General features: G+C 36.3%; 1 pseudogene; it reads left to right on the top strand.

Annotated features, from left to right (window-relative positions):
- The first annotated feature begins 1,056 nt into the window (after nt 1-1,056).
- On the top strand, nt 1,057-2,616 carry LOC137947704 (pentatricopeptide repeat-containing protein At3g12770-like; annotated as a pseudogene).
- Nucleotides 2,617-12,924: the final 10,308 nt, after the last annotated feature.

Consider the following 12,924-nt stretch of genomic DNA (forward strand, 5'->3'; position numbering starts at 1 on the left):
TGGGGTAGAGCATTCAAACTCTCTCCCTTTCTCTTAATTCATCCAAGCTCTCTCTTAGCCTAAAGGTTCTCTCTCTCTCTCTCTCTCTCTTCTCTTTTCTTATTTTTTTCTTCTCCTCTCCCTCTCTTACTTTGCTAGAGGTTCTAATGAGATCCTAAATTAAACATGGTATCAAAGTGGGGGAAAGATCTATGATCAATCATTCCACAAGGTATGACCAATCATGCTTTATACGCTCGCTAAGCAGGATTTTATATGATCCATCATTCCATATTGGATGATCAATCATATTTTATATGTCGTAGCAATATGCATTCTATATGATTGATCATGCCCAAGCAAAGTGATCAATCATGCCTGTGTAATTTTGGTATGACAAAAAAAATACCAAGGCTTTAGCAAGTTTAAATTAGTCATATGAATCAACTAGACATGGTTTTGGAAAACTTTTATACCCTATTGGGGGGGGGGGGGGGGGGGGCGGGGTTAGTCAACATCGAAGGTGCAATGAAGTTCACCCGCATTACATAGTTGATTCAATGAAGCCGTTAGTGGTGCACCAGTGCCAACGTCATCTAAAAAATGTAGGTAATCATCTCGTACTAAAATCTTGGAATCAGGATTCAACCCAAAATTGTGAATCATTCACTTGAAGCCATCCTTCGGGACGCAACTTTCCTCCCCCGAATTTTCACTCCCTTCATCTTCTTCTCCTTTCATCGTCTTCGTATCTCTTCTCCCTCGTCATCGTCTTCACATCTCTTCTCCCTTCATCGTCTTCGACTCTCCTCTCCTTCTCCCTCTCGGCCTCCCTCTCCCTTCTCCCTCTCTCGGCCTCTCCCTCTTCTCCCTTATGATATGTATGTGGTTAACCCGTTATACCACAGTATCTTCTATCTTTTTGCAGCCTTGAAGAGTATCTGCTTCTCGGGACTGAGTCCCTGTTCTTCAGATGGATACATGTTATTGCTAAAATCCTTTTGGTGGTTCCAATGTTCTCTGTCTGGAACAATTTCTACACCATTTATCCGGAACTCAGATTCATTTTGCTCTCGCATGACTACTACTCGCTGCCACTCCACTCTATACGAGCAACTTCTGCACATTCTCACTAACTCACCTTCTCTTTCAGACCTTAAAAATACCCACTCTCTCGTGACTACCCACCAGCTGTTATCAAAATCATTACTGGCTTGCAGATTGTTGAGTGTGTATTCTTCCCTTTCCAGACTTGTTGATGCCAAGAAACTGTTTGATAATTTGCCGAAGCAAACTGTTCATACCTACAATCACATGATGAAGGCCTACATTGACCACAAGTGCTACAAGAAGCTCTGCTTTTGTACTTGCAATTTATTTCCGCTAGAGATATCTTACATAATCACCTCACTTTCAGTTTTATTATCCAAGCTTCAATTGCTTTAGGGCTTACTGAACTTGGCAAAATTGTTCACGGGCATGTTTTGGTATCAGGCGTTGAGCCTGACCTCCACTGGGCAACCTCACTTATGGACTTCCATATAAAGTGTGGCTCAACAAATTATGCTCGAGTATTATTTGATCGTATTACTGCACCAGATGTATTTTTTTGGACTGTGGTGATCAATGGGTATCTACGAACTGCCAATTACCATGAAGCTCTAAATTTATTTACTAAAATGAAAGAGACATGTAAAACTGTTGGTCTTGTCACATGGAATTATTTACTTGTAGGATTTGTTCATGGCATGAATTCAAGCATATGCAAGAGAATGGTGTAAGGCCTGACAACGTTAGCTTGTGTACAATTCTATCTGGTCTGAGTCAGTTTGCCGTCTTGAAAACATGTTTAGCTGCTCATGCATATGTGATGAGGATGGGCTTTGACTTAGATTTGTTTGTGGTTAGTGCCTTAGTTGACTTTTATGTTAAGTGTGGGAGTTTGGCTTCAGCTAAGTGGTTGTTTGATGGCACGCGGGTAAAAGACACAGGCTTATGGAATGCAATGATTCTGGGTTATGGAATCCATGGACACTGTAATGAAGCATTGCAACTCTTTAATCAAATGCAAGCTTCAGAGGTGAAGCCAAATGAGACTACGTTCACTTGTCTCCTCTCTGCTTGTAGTCATACTGGTATGGTTACTGAAGGGTGCCGGCTTTTCAACTCAATGGTTTGTGATTATGGAATTTTGCCATTCTGTGAACATTATACTTGCATGGTTGACATGTTTAGTCGAGCTGGAAGGTTGAATGAAGCTGTGAGTTTATCAAGAGTCTACCTGTGGAACCCTCAAGAGATACTTGGGGGGATTTTTTGAGTGCATGTAGGATCCATAACAATTTTAAGCTTGCAGAGACTGCAGGAGAGCATATTTTTAACTGTAACGATGGTACTGAAGAAGCAGGATATCATGCTATGATGGCAAATATCTATGCAGAAACAAGATGTTGGAGTAAGGTAGCAAAGATGAGGTCTAGTGTAAGAGATGAAAGATTAAACAAACGAACAGGGTTTAGTTGGATCGAGATCAGGGGGTTGTTGCATACATTCTATATAGCTGACATGTCACACCCACAAACGGATCATATTCATTCCTTGCTGAAGAGTCTTGAAGATGTTGCATATAGCTCCTAGTTGGAAAGGCCTTCTCATGTAGGGTGTTGTGGTTTAGTTTTGTAACTTAATTTACTGCCATGTGAATTTTATCGCAATTTATTGTGCGAAAAAAAGATAAATGTGCATAAAATTATGTGTGGAACTGATATTCTTTTACCAGAGCCTTATGCAGCTTGAATAAAATGTCTAAGGTTTCTTGGATCTATTCTATGACTAGTAATTAAAATATTGTTAAAAAAAGCATTTGATCAATTATTTTGGTTTAATTATCTCATTTTTATAATTAATTTAATTAATTATTTTAAATTTTATAAAAATATATTATTAATTAATACTACTTAAAAAAATCCATCTTTTGTTGTTAATAAAATAATTATTTTTATTTATTCAGTATATTTATTTTGTAATTGTTGTATTAAAGTAGTTATTTAATAGTCGTAATTAAAATATTGTTAAAGTAAACATTTGATCAATTATTTTGTTTTAATTAACCCATTGTTATAATTAATTAAACCAATGGTTTTAAATTTTTTGGCAATATATCATTAATTAATAAATTAAAAATATATATTGTGTTATTTATAAAATAATATATTTATTCCTTTCTTATATTTATTTTTTATTATTGTATTAAATTAGTGATTTTTATTGTTAAAATATATCTTAAGTTATTAAAAAATTAATTATTTTTTATTATATTCTCTACTATTATTTTTTATTTTTTTATAATTTATTATTGTCACACGTAATTATTATATTATTATATAATAAACTATAATCATTCATTAATATAATATAGTATTTCATTAATTAGTATATTAATATATTTTAATACTACATTAAATCACTTATTTGTATAGTAGCCATGTTTATTTTGGTTAATTATCTGTTTAAGTATATGTTCTATTCAAGTATATTATAAAAAGTTACTTATTCTCTTGTTTACATCATATTTTTCATTTTGAGACACTAACACAAGAATTTGTTTTCCAGTGCACTTGAACTCGTCTACACTAATACCTAACTTGAAGTTGAAGTTGAATTCAATCATTGCCTTGAATTTGAAGTTTAACTTCAACTTTAACTTCAATGTCGACTAACAACCACACCCCCCCCCTAAAACTCCAACGCTTTTGTGTACCTTAGAATTGAAGTTTAGTGATTGTCCTCTTACATTGGTAGGTTACTTGAGATACTTCTAAATGACATAAACTCTAGACTTCAAGTCTTCAATCTTTGCTATGGGTGCTTATTCAAGATGACACAACACAATGGTTAGCTTCAGGTTTTGTATTTGAATTTATCGATTCTTTTATATAAACCTTGATCTTGTGCCTTTTGAAGGAGTTGCATTTAAAATGATTGATTTGAAAATATTAAAAAAATATGGTTAAGTTTAATTATCATCAAAATATGGATGAGGCTCAGCGTAGGTCAACACAAGATCCATTGCCTTCAGCTACTTCTCTAGAGACATCTGCTTTGTTGGCTAATCACCTTCATGTGCACTCTACTAATCTTGATGAGATTGGTACCCCTCCTCCCTCCCCTGTTTAGTTTGGTCCCCAGTATGATACTTGACCCCATTGGTCTTCATAAAAAACCATGGCCATACACTCAAAAACCTTCCACTTCTCACTCTCTCTCAAATTATATGTCATCTCATCGCTTTTCCCTAGTTGTTGTTCTTTTCTTGTAGCTCTTTCCTCTATCTCCATTCCCCAGTCATATCAAGAGGCACTCAAACATTCAAGATAGAATTCAAGATAGAAGGTTTTCATGGATGAAGAAATGATAGTCCTATATCAAAATCAGATATGGGACTTGGTGCATCTCCTTGTTGCAAAAATATGTGGAGTTTAAGTGGGTGGTCATAATCAAACATAACACAGATGGTAGTATAACAAGATTGAAGGCCAAATTGGCGAGTAAAGGATATAAATAGTGTTATAGTATTGATTTTGAAGAGACATTCACCTTAGTAGCCTAGCTAAGTGTGGAATGTATTCTTACTTCTTGTTTCAAATTTCAAGTGGCTCTTCATCAACTAGATATGAAAATTGTATTTTTGAATCACAATCTACATAAGGAAGTCTATATGGATCAACCACTTGGTGTATTTATTGACAAAGAGTTTATGCACAAACTGAAAAAATCCTTATATGGGTTGAAATAGTCACCTAGAGCATGGTTTGATAAATTTGGCAAAGTGGTGATTCAGTTTGGATTTACCAAGTGTGTTGTGGATCACTTAGTTTTTGTGAAGCATACTAAAATATGAGTCATACTTATGGTTGTGTATGTAGATGGCATTATTTTGATAAGAAGTTATCCCAATAGAATTTAGTAGGTGAAAGATGGGTTATGTAGAGAATTCCAGATAAAATATTTGGGGCCCCCTTTTTACAGGCCAGTGGAATCTTTATGCCCAAAATCCCGATTCCAGTAGTCATTTATTCGGCAATATTTTCTTGAAATTGAGGTGCTACAATCCAAGTATGAAATTATTTTTGTCCTAGAGAAAATATGTACTTGATTTACTTAGAGGGATGGGTATGCTTGGTTATCGGCCTATAGAAAGTCCAATGGACATTGTTGTGAAGTTATTTGCTAGCCTGGGTGAAGATATAGATGTTGGAAAATATTCAGAAACTAACTGGAATGTTAATTTATATCTCTACAATCAAACCAGGTATCTTTTCTCTTGTAAGTGTTGTCAATAAGTACATTCATAAACCACAAGTTTCCCACTGGCAAGCTCTTAAAAGGATACTTAGGTATTTGAAGATCTCGTAGCCAAGGTCTCCTACACAAATGCCATGGACAAGTAAATATTGAAGGGTTTGCAAATGCTTATTTGGTAGGTTCTCCAAATGATTGGGAATCTATTTCTGGTTACTATATTTTGGTTGGTGGAAATCTAATAACTTAAAGGAGCAAGAAACAAAACATAGTTGCCCAGTCTAGTATAGAAGTAGAGTATAGAGTAATTGCACATATAGTGATTGAAAATGCTATGGATAAAGTCATCTCTCTCTGAAATCGGATTTCATAAAGGCACATCAATGAAACTCCATTGTGACAATCAAGTTGTTATTTACTTTACTTTGAGCCTAATCTTCCATGAAAGAATAAAGCATATTGGAATTGATTGTCATTTCAATGGAGAAGTTTATAAGTGGGAATTATAAGCTTAGAACATGTCTCTTCCCAAAGCCAAGTTGTTTATATCTTCACTAAAGCAATTGCAGTAAGACCTCTTCAGTCTACTTGTTCCAAGCTGGGGGGGTTCATGATGTATATGCACCAACTTGAGGAGTATTGGAAATGTTAAAACAATAGAAGAATAAGTTGTCTTTTTATTATATTGTATGTTTACCCCTTTTCTAGCTTATATATTTATACTCTTCCATCTTCCTAGTCTCTTTCTTTCTCTTTCTCTCATCACATCTTCATCCCTCAATGTTTGCCTTCTACAATTCACTCGAAGAGAAACTTCGGGCTTGAGTTAATGAAATCCTAGAGTCTAATTGTTGGGTTTAAAATTAATATTTATATTATACTATGTTTATTAGAAAGTTATTTTTGCCTTTATGCTACAAAATTCTAGGTCATCATAAGTAAGATTATTTTTTTTAGATAAAAAGTGATTTTTGGAATGATCATTTATCTAAATATAATGTATGAATTATGTCCATGTATTAGATATATAATAAGTGGTAGACTGGCATGATACTATGTTAAAGACTAACACTCCATTAGGTCAATGATGAACATTATACTAGGTTTACATCTAAGATTAAAAGTTATCAAATTTTCTTAGGCTACAACAATTTGGTCAAATAGAACTACTGATATTTTGTCATTAATGAAATATGAATATACAAATGATTGTTAATTAAAATTTAGTTATGTACTTGTTAATTTTCAACCTAGCATAGTCTTAGTTTTTAACATAGTTTCACAGTAACCTTGAACCTAGTGTTTTCTTTATCCTTGAAATAACTTCATATTAGTGTTTAAACTTGTACATATTTGACTTTAAAAACTTTCCACCTCTATTGTCAACATAGTGTCATGTTAATCTTTATAGTGTATGCTAGCCTTTAAACACAGTATCATGTTAGTTTTCAACTGGTACATATACAATAAAAATAAACTTTCTACATCTATTGTAAACAGTGTCATGTTACTCTTTAACATAGTGTAGTGCCTATCTCTAACGTAGTATTATGTTAGGCTTCAACCTTGTGCATATGTCATTCTATAAAATTTCCAAGTCTATCATCAATAGGGTGATGTTAATTTTTAACCTAGGGGTTTTTTTAAGTCTTGAGCATAGTGAAACATTTGTCTTCAATCTAAAATAATGTTAGTCTACAACATAATGTTGTATAGTCTATAACATTAGTCTTTTAAACCTAATATTTGTTAGTTAACTTATTGTAGTATAGATTGGGGCTTGATTGTAAAGCATTATAGCTGGATTGGGTTCAAAGAAAAATGAGGATACTTTAGTTATAACACTCAAATAATTATTCAATTGATCGTTAACCCTAAATCTATCATAAGGATTGTAAGTTTTTATAAGACTCAATTTAAAGCCCGACAACAAATCTTGCATAGAAGTTCTACTAAGATGTTGAGACAGTGAGACTTGATATGCAGTTCAATGATCTTGTATGGGGTCATATAGTTGTGGAGATCTTGGGTTATGAGTATAAAACTCATTGTTCTATTGATAAAAAATAACTCTACTCCATTGCTTCTCATTTTTTGCTCCTACTCTCAACAAGGTTTGCAACTCATTTGCTCAATCCTAAATCACCACTTTGTTCCTTTATTTAAAATTAAAATGAATCATCAACTCCAATTGTGTGTAGGAGGAAATCAGACATTTTGGATGCCAAAGTTATAAAGATTCGCCTTATTTATGGGTCGAGAATGACTAAGGAAAAACGAATATTTTTTTTTTAAAATTTTCTTATTTTTATTTTACAAAGTAAAAAATATAAGGAAGTTTTTGAAACTTCACCACTGAAACAATGAGGCAATCGGGCTTAATTGAAGTTCAACTAACCAGGTTTAGTACTTGTTTGACCTAGAGTGATGCTATAATTTTAAAAAAAATTAAAAAAATTGATCAAGATGAAGTGTTTTCTTCTCAAATATGTATAAACAAGGTGAACAAAGCCTAAGCCAGCCTCCTTCCTTTCAATTGACAGGAAAAACCAGCTTCTTCCAATGCCTCTCCTCTTCTTCCTACTTCTGAGACTAATAGGTCCTCTCTCTCTCACTCTCACTCTCCTCCCTCTCTCTCATCTAGCTTTCTCCACTACAGTTTCTGGCCAAGAACTGTTGACCGCTCTTGAGATTGAGTAATTTGAGATTACTAATTTGTGTTTGTCTCTAGATATCTTTGGATTTATTTTTTATTTTTATTTTTATTTTTATTTTTATTTTTGGGTTGGGTTCCTCTTTCCTTTTTCTATTTCTGTCGATGAAATCAGGAGCAATGCCACAGGCAATGCTCACCACCACTCTGCCTCTGGAAGAAGTCCACCGTCACTGCCTAGATAATGAGATGCTTCAATGTTGCCAATGCTCTCTTCACTCTATATTCTCACGTCTGTTGCCTCGTACCCTCGTCTGTATGTCAACACAAGTAGCACAAAAATGGTTGCTTTTTGAAATGTTTCATGCTATCTCTTCATTGGGAAACAATTTTAAAAAACTTTATTTGCCTATTTCAAGCTATCTCTACACTGGAATGGTTTCTGTTAACTGGGACATATTTTACAGTGTCTTTGACTGCAAGATTAAGATGATGCAAGAGATTTTGTTCATGACTTCTTCACCCAAAATTGAAAGAAACCTGTTTCATTCTGTTGAAATGTATAGCGATATAGCCTGATCGGAGGAAACTGTATAGTGTGATTGTTTCCTCCGATCCTGTGATTATATTCTTGATTCTATTCCTTGATTTTAGGATCTAAATTGATCCTAAAATCAACTTGTAATGTATTATAAATAGCCTCCTAAACGGAGAAGAATAAAATCATCGGAAAACCATTCGTTCAATCTCTTTTATTATTTTCGGTTCTCTGTTTTTACATGGTATCAGAGCAGGAGAATTATCCTCTCTTCTTTTCCGTTGCAGAAATTCGGAGCTAAGTGCTCCTGTAATCGCCGAAGGAGGAAGCCGGAGGAAGGAAAAAAATCCGTCGGAGTTGCAGAACTCTGTTTTTTTTTTTTTTTCTGCAACTCCATATTCCGGTTGTCCCGACGCCAAAAGAACGTCGCCGACGCCGACAACAAAGACCGTCGTTGCCGAAGACGAAGGCTGTTGTTGCAGAAGATGAAGCATTTTACATAGTCGGAATCACGTCGCCGACGAGTGCCGACGATCGCCGACAAGCGCCGACGACGGCACCACCACCCTGTTCCGACTGAAGCCGACGCTCCGCTGCCGTTGCCAAAGAAGAAGGTTGTCGTTGCTGAAGACGACGGTATTTATGTTTTAACTTAAGGCACTGTTCATTTATTTTTCTGTCGATCGAATCGAACTGAACCGGTCTAAAGCCGAACCGGATCGGACCAGCACTGGAGCGGACCAGAATTGAATCCGCCCAGATCGTACCGAACCGAACCGGACCGGATTAAAAAAAATAAATAAATAAATAAATAAAATCAGATCGATGGCCACCACTACAGGCGCATCCACCGACCTTATCCCATCACCACAGATTATAGTCCACCAAGATAATTCCGCGTTTCCAACTGGAATTATCCTCGATGAGACCAATTATTCCTTATGGTCCCAACTCATGGAGATTTGAATTGGCGCACGCAACAAAGCTGGATACCTCACCGGCGAAACAAAAAAACCAGCATCTGGTGATGCTAATCTTGGAGCATGGATTACTGAAAATCAAAGAGTCAAAAGTTGGCTTATTGACTCCATGAGTCCATTGCTCATGCAGCGATTTATTCGCCTCTCCACTGCCAAGGAGATATGGGAAGCAATATAAAAAACATTCTATGATGGCTCCGATGAAACTTGTATATTTGAGCTAAACCAGAGATCTTTTTCTACCAAACAAAATGGTAGACCGTTATCCACATACTACAATGAACTGGTTGCTATTTTCCAAGAGATTGATCATCGAACTATATCTCAGGAAGGAACAGTCGAAGGGCTAATCCAGTTGCACTCTGCAATGGCTAGGCTTCGGGTTCATATTTTTCTCAGTGGGCTTGACTCCGAATTTGATCAAGTTCGTGGAGAAATTTTGTGAAAAGATCCCAAACTTGATTTGGAAAGTACATATGCCAATGTTAGATGCGAATATCAACAGAGACAGACAATGGGGAGCTATCGCCCAGTCTCCGAGAACTCGGCGATGTTGGTCAACCAAAACCGACAAGGATCATCAAGCAGTCTGAACCCTCAATCCTCTGGCAAAGGTAATAATCGTGTATGTATTCACTGCGAAAAAAAAGGACATTCACAACACCGGTGTTATGAGATTATTGGCTATCCGGAGTGGTGGGATTTCTCGAAAAATCCCCGTAACAAGACTGCTGGGAAAGCTATGGTGACATCCATGGAAGAGAATCAGGAGCTACCTACTGCAAATGTTGCCCATCCAGGTATTCTCGATAATGCATTAGTATTTTCTATACATTCTAAGAATAGACCTTGGATTATTGATACAGGTGCATCCGATCACATGACAAGGGATCCCAGTCAATTACAATCCATCCTACCTTCTCCACAATCTGTTATTTCAACAGCCAATGGTAGTACCTCTCCTATTACTGGGGAAGGATCTGTTATCTTATCCAATAATCTGACATTAGATACTATCCTTGTAGTTCCCTCTCTTGAATATAACCTTTTGTCTGTTAGCCAAATTACTTCCACTCTTGCTTGTACTGTAACTTTTTGGCCCTCATTTTGTGTCTTTCAGGACATTCTAACCCGGAAGATTCTTGGTTATGGTGTTAGACGGGCAAACTCTACTATTTGGAGTTGACAGAAAACGGGGGATCGAAAATCAGTCAGACAAATCAAGCTAGCAGTGAAGATAATGCTCAAATAACTGTATGGTTATGGCACCGACGATTAAGCCACCTTTCCTTTGGTTATCTTAAGAAATTGCGACCTCAACTTTTTTCAGGTTTGACTGATGTGCATTTTCATTGTGATACATGTGAATTGGCTAAAAGCCACCGTATTGCTTATTTCCCGAGTTTGAATAAAAGTTTCGAACCTTTTGCGGTTATTCATTCTGATGTTTGGGGTCTAGCCAAGATTCCCTCTATTTCTAGAGCTCGTTACTTTGTGACATTTATTGATGAATGCACTAGAATGACTTGGGTATCTCTGCTTATCCACAAAAGTGATGTGTGTCTGGCCTTTCAGAAATTCCATACAATGATACATACTCAATACCAAAAGCAGATTCATGTTTTGCAATCTGACAATGGTACTGAGTTTGTTAATGCTTCTCTCGAAACTTTTCTGACCACTCATGGAATTCGTCACCAGACTTCTTGCACCTATACTCCCCAACAGAAGGGATTGGCAGAAAGAAAGAATAGACAACTTTTGGTAGTACGTGCCTCTCTCTTTGGCATGAACATGCCTCAATTTTATTGGGGTGAAGCTATCATATCTGCTGCCTACCTCATCAATCGAACACCTTCTAGCGTACTGGATTTTCACACTCCTCTACATAAGCTGCAATCCCTGATTTCAATTCCCCATCTTCCGAATCTTGAACCCCGAATTTTTGGGTGTACCGCTAATGTTCATATCCCAAAGATCTTGCGAAATAAACTTGATCCATGTGCCAAGCGATGTGTATTTGTTGGCTACTCTGATCTTCAAAAAGGATATCGGTGTTATGATCCACACACCAACAAGCTCCATGTGACTTTAGATGTCTCCTTCCATGAATCAGTCCCTTATTATTCAGGGGGAGTTTCTTGGACATCTCTTCAGGGGGAGAATTCAAATGAAGAGAATGTTCCACATGAAACTAACGGGGATGTTGAAAGAGGTGCCGAATTTATTGAGTTAGAAGCGGTGAATGAATTTTTTAAGTGTCATGATGTGCAACAAGACTGTGATTCAGTAATTTCACCTGAAGAACCCCCAGAGTTGCCCCTGTCTGCACCAATAACTGAAGAATCAACCCAGAATGTTCCTCCTCAGGTAAATAGGAATCCTGTGTTTGATAAGTCTATTGAAACATGTCTTCCTACAGAAAACATAACCTCTAGATATCCACAAAGATTGAATAGGGGAGTTCCAAAAAAACAGTATGAACCTGATCTTGAAGCAAAGACCAAATACTCAATCAATAACTATGTGTCCTCCCATAGGTTGACTAAATCATATGCATTTACTATTGATCAATTATCCAGGGTTTCTATTCCTAGTAATGTGCAGGATGCATTAGCTGATCCAAAATGGAAAAAAGCGATGAATGAAGAGATGGAGGCTCTACAAAAAAATGCCACTTGGGAACTTGTTCCCCAACCTAAAGGAGTAAAAACAATTGGATGTCGATGGGTGTTCACATTGAAACTCAAACCGGATGGAAGCATTGACAGATATAAAGGTCGACTAGTTGCAAAAGGATATACACAAAGGTATGGGATAGACTATCAGGATACTTTTGCACCAGTAGCTAAGATCAATACAATTCGTATTCTTATATCTATAGCAGCAAATCGAGACGTTAAAAATGCCTTCCTCAATGGAGAATTAGAAGAAAAAGTCTACATGGAACTACCACCAGGTGTAAAAAATGGTTCTTTGTCTCAAGGTAAAGTTTGTAAATTGAAGAAGTCATTGTATGGGCTGAAACAGTCACGTAGAGCATGGTTTGGGAGATTCTCGGCTACAATGAAGGAGTTTGGTTATAAACAAAGTAACTCAGATCATACTTTGTTTATAAAACACAAAGAAGGAAAGGTAATAGCATTAATTGTATATGTTGATGATATGGTCGTGACAGGAGATGACCCAGGTGAAATGCAAGCTTTACAGGAGTATTTAGCTACTAAATTTGAAATGAAGGATCTCGGACAACTTAAATATTTTTTGGGGATTGAAGTTGCAAGATCGAAACATGGAGTCTTCCTTTCACAGCGAAAATATGTGTTGGATCTTCTAGCCGAAACCGGAATGCTTGACTGTAAACCAATAGAGACGCCGATGGAAATGCATCATAAACTCGAAATTCTTCCAGATCAAATTCCAGCAAACAAAGGGCGTTATCAGTGATTAGTTGGAAGATTAATCTATCTATC

This window comes from Aristolochia californica, unplaced genomic scaffold (genome assembly GCF_029961685.1).
Source record: "Aristolochia californica isolate CCGP_79_NKW_82.1479 unplaced genomic scaffold, dmAriCali1.0.hap1 SCAF_13, whole genome shotgun sequence".
NCBI classification, from domain to species: domain Eukaryota; kingdom Viridiplantae; phylum Streptophyta; class Magnoliopsida; order Piperales; family Aristolochiaceae; genus Aristolochia; species Aristolochia californica.